Raw genomic sequence first — 4,089 nt, 5'->3', positions numbered from 1 at the left:
ACTAGTCACATCCACCCTACCTGATTTTGTCAACAACTTGGATTAGTGTCAGAGATAGGACAGCCGCTCACACCGTATCCTGCTAGTACACTCAAGTGCGGTGCTCATTTCAAGGTGGCCAGGGTAGAAAGTTTCCCGAAAGCTTGAATGAGAGCCCGGGCGCCCAATAGCCAGGGGAGAAGACGTCCCGGAAGTTCAACTGCTCGGCCTCTAGTGACCCTTCTCGTAGATTCACCCTGATTTGAGCTATCCATTCAGTATCCTAGGTCGTCCGTGACCTGTGCTCCCTTGTAGACATCATCAATTGTCTTGGATCATCCATGACCCGGGCAAAACTCATGGCCCAGGATGTAACGATCCATTACAATAAAAGCCCGTGAGGGAAAAGGCCCTATAGGTACCAGGACTCTTGATATCAATGTACTTATCTTATAGGTCATGGGATCGAGTCCTGGGGAGGCGAAAGAAACCCCTTGGTAGGGAGGGGGATATCCTATGAGTAACCCGTACGACGCCTATGGAAAGCCCGTGAGGGAAAAGGCCCCTTTGAAGGAGCTCAAGATCGGGATAGCCTTGGGTCGATCGGGGCAGTGGGCCGTATGGGCGGTCCACTGGGCCTGTAATGGGTCGTTACAATAAAAGGCGCCTTTTATTGTAACGACCCATTACAGGCCCAGTGGACCGCCCATACGGCCCACTGCCCCGATCGACCCAAGGCTATCCCGATCTTGGGCTCCCTCAAGGGGCCTTTTCCCTCACGGGATTTCCATAGGCGTCGTAGCTCAATTGGTACCAGACTTGTGCTGAGTATCTATATATCCATGTGATCTCAGGTTCGAGTCTGGAAAGACACAAGCTCCAGTGCATGGGCTGGAGAGTTCTATGAGTAACCCGTACGACGCCTATGGAAAGCCCGTGAGGGAAAAGGCCCCTTGAGGGAGCCCAAGATCGGGATAACCTTGGGTCGATCGGGGCAGTGGGCTGTATGGGCGGTCCACTGGGCCTGTAATGGGTCGTTACACAGGATATCCCGGGGTATCAAAAATTATTTCAATTTCATTTCTTGTCGAAATCATGCCTAGTTTAGGGTCTTTGTGGTAAGACAAATGATTGGTTAAATTCCCGATTTAGGAATCATCGACCTCCCGGGAGTTGCTTAGGCAAAAGAGCAGTAAACAATGTTAGAAATATTATTGGATTTTATTTGTTATATATACATTGAAAAAAAGGAATCAGAATCTGATCTACATGGGGCGTGACATTGAAGTGGTATCAGAGCAAATCAGGTTTCATAATCTGGGGAGGAGGAACTAGAAATAATAAGTTTTGATAGACTTCTGAAAATAAGTTCTGATAAACTAATGTAATAGACTTTTGAAAATAAACTACTGTAATAAACTTCTGAAAATAAACTACTGTAATAGACTACTGAAACGATAGACTAACTACGTACAGTTGGGAAAAATAAGTAAGGGAAACAAATCAAAATGCAATAGAGTTCTGAGTGTTTCAGCAGCATGTCTGAAGTGAGAAAAAAATTCAGTAGACAAAACCAGTAGACTGAAAAGCAATAGCATCATAACCAGTAGTCTGAAACCAGAACCATCAGATGGAAATCAGTAGATCTGTATTCAGAAGACTTAGTCATTAGACCCGGAATGTAGCAGACTGGTTCTAACCGTGCTGGAAAGCAGTAGACAGTGCTGGAAAGCAGCAGACTTGATTGCAGTAGCATCAGAATTGCAGTAGAAAGTGAATTCCAGCAAGCACATGCAGTAGACCTTGGAGATGTATGGAAGTTGAGGTGTTTTTCGCACAAACTTCAAACGACCATAACTTTTGATCCAGGAGGAATTTTGACTATTAAAAGATATCGTTGGAAAGCTGTCGACGAGGAGAACATAACCTAAAATCACTCAATTGTTTTAGCACCACCGACAAACCCTAAAATCCTTCGTTTAGATGGTGATATCATCATTTCCGTGAAATTTTCCAATTTTTCAAAACTTTGAGAAATTTTCATTTCAAAACGGCTCAGTATTTTTGCACCAAATTTGGTACACTTCATGTTCATGATGTGAAGGATTTTTAGTAAATTTTTCACGTGATTCTAAGACTGAAAATTTTTGAGCTATTTCTCCTATTAAATGTATAGGCAGTACTGATTTTGTTCATTCCAGTATTTGTCTATAACTCGACCTGATTATTTCTAAACATTCACTTTCATGTTTTGGATGTAGGATATTGCTAACCAAAGTAGCTACATTAAGAGCTTAGAGAAGAAGATAGAGAAACTCAAGTGACATAACTATTGCTTAGAGCTGGACAAAGATAAATTACAGCGTAGAGCAGAACACTTAAGAGAAGATGTTCAACATCATGCTCACTATCTGCATGAGGCAGAAAAGAGGAATAGGAGAGCTCAAGAAGAGTTCGAAACCTCCCAAGAGACTGTTGCAGAGTTAATCGAGTTACGTGATAACTTGGTTGAGAAGATCCAAGTGCTTAAGGATCAAAATCACCAACTCGTGCACCAGCATAATCAGTATTGTGAGCATACTGATGTTCAGATTCATGAGTTGCAGAACACTGTTGAAGTTCTTAGCGACCAGAATGTAGTTCTGCATGGTCATATTGAACATCTAGAAATAGTAATAGCCAATCATGAAGACGAACCCGAGGAGGATCCCGAAGAAGAAGAAGAAAAAATCAAAGAGGATCCTATGGAATTAGGATTAGGAGAAGTGACATATTAGACCATCAGTAGTAGTTATTTGTAATAACACTTGTTCCAATTGCATTTCTGTTAGCATTTTTGAAGTTTCATTGTAATTGCACCTTTGTGAGAAATCAATAAAATTTGTTTCTATCCATTGGTTTCATATTTAAGTTTTTAGCAATTACTCAATCATTTTGCTTCTTTTGTTTAGTCCATATTCTGCCAAAAAAACCTTAGAACTTTCATATTGTAGGAAATGGACGAAAGACCTGTGAGAAACAATCGCAACCCTCATTATGAAAGCCGCAACAACCGCAATAACAACCACAATGATGACGATGCACAACAACCACCACCAGCAGTTGGCCTCAGTCAGGCGGATTTGATGGCTATAGTCACGATTGTGGCAATCACACTACAAGGGTTTGTCAACCCTAATGCTAATCAGCCACCACCACCACATCCAGCTCAGAATGGGACTAAGCAGCACTATGAGTCTCTCCGAAGAGCAAGAATCCCAAATTTCGATGGAAGCTCCGATCCTGAGGTCGGACAAAATTTGATGAAGAAGGTGGAGAATCATCTTCGACTACTTGAGGTTCAACAAGAGATCAAGGTAGATGTGATTACACCTTTTCTTATGGATAAAGCAGCCAAATGGTGGGAAAGAGTCTCACCAGCTATGTTAGGGACGGGACCTATCACTTGGCAAAGGTTCCGAGATGTATTTCTGATACAGTACTTCCCGATAACAGTTCGAGTGCAGAAGCTGTCAGAATTCGAAAGTTTAGTTCAAGAACAAAACATGACAGTGGTAGAGTATTCATCCAAGTTCCATTCATTGGGAACTTATTCCCCAACCATCATTGAAGACGAGGCCTTGAAGATGCATCGCTTCAAGAAGGGATAGAACAGTTGCATTCAATCTGCCCTTGCGGTTATCGAGCCCAATAGTTTTGATGAATTGATGGGAGCCGCCATCAGGGCTGAGAATGACATTAAGAGACGTGAAGGTGAGAACAAACTCAAACGTCCTCAGTCAAGCCAGTATCACCCGGGCCAACAATTCATGAAGCCTAGGTTTCCAAGCAATCAATATACCAGTGCTCCAGCCAAAGGAACCACTTACTCTCAATCAAGCAAAGAAGGAGTCAAGTGCCAAACTTGTGGATTCACTCACACTGGTTAATGCCATAGGAATTCTGGAGCTTGTTTCCGTTGTGGAAATATGGACCATCGCATTGCTTAATGCCCTCTTCCAGATCCAAGGAATGGTCCAGCAGGAGGAACAACTCCAAACAAACCTAAGGAGAACAAGCCAAATGCTTGAGTCTTTGCCATCAGTCAAAAAGAGGCTGACAATTCAAATG

The sequence above is a fragment of the Primulina huaijiensis genome, chromosome 18, assembly GCF_012295235.1.
Source record: "Primulina huaijiensis isolate GDHJ02 chromosome 18, ASM1229523v2, whole genome shotgun sequence".
NCBI lineage: Eukaryota > Viridiplantae > Streptophyta > Magnoliopsida > Lamiales > Gesneriaceae > Primulina > Primulina huaijiensis.
The sequence above is the reverse complement of the archived record's forward strand: the minus strand, read 5'-3'. Positions refer to the sequence as shown.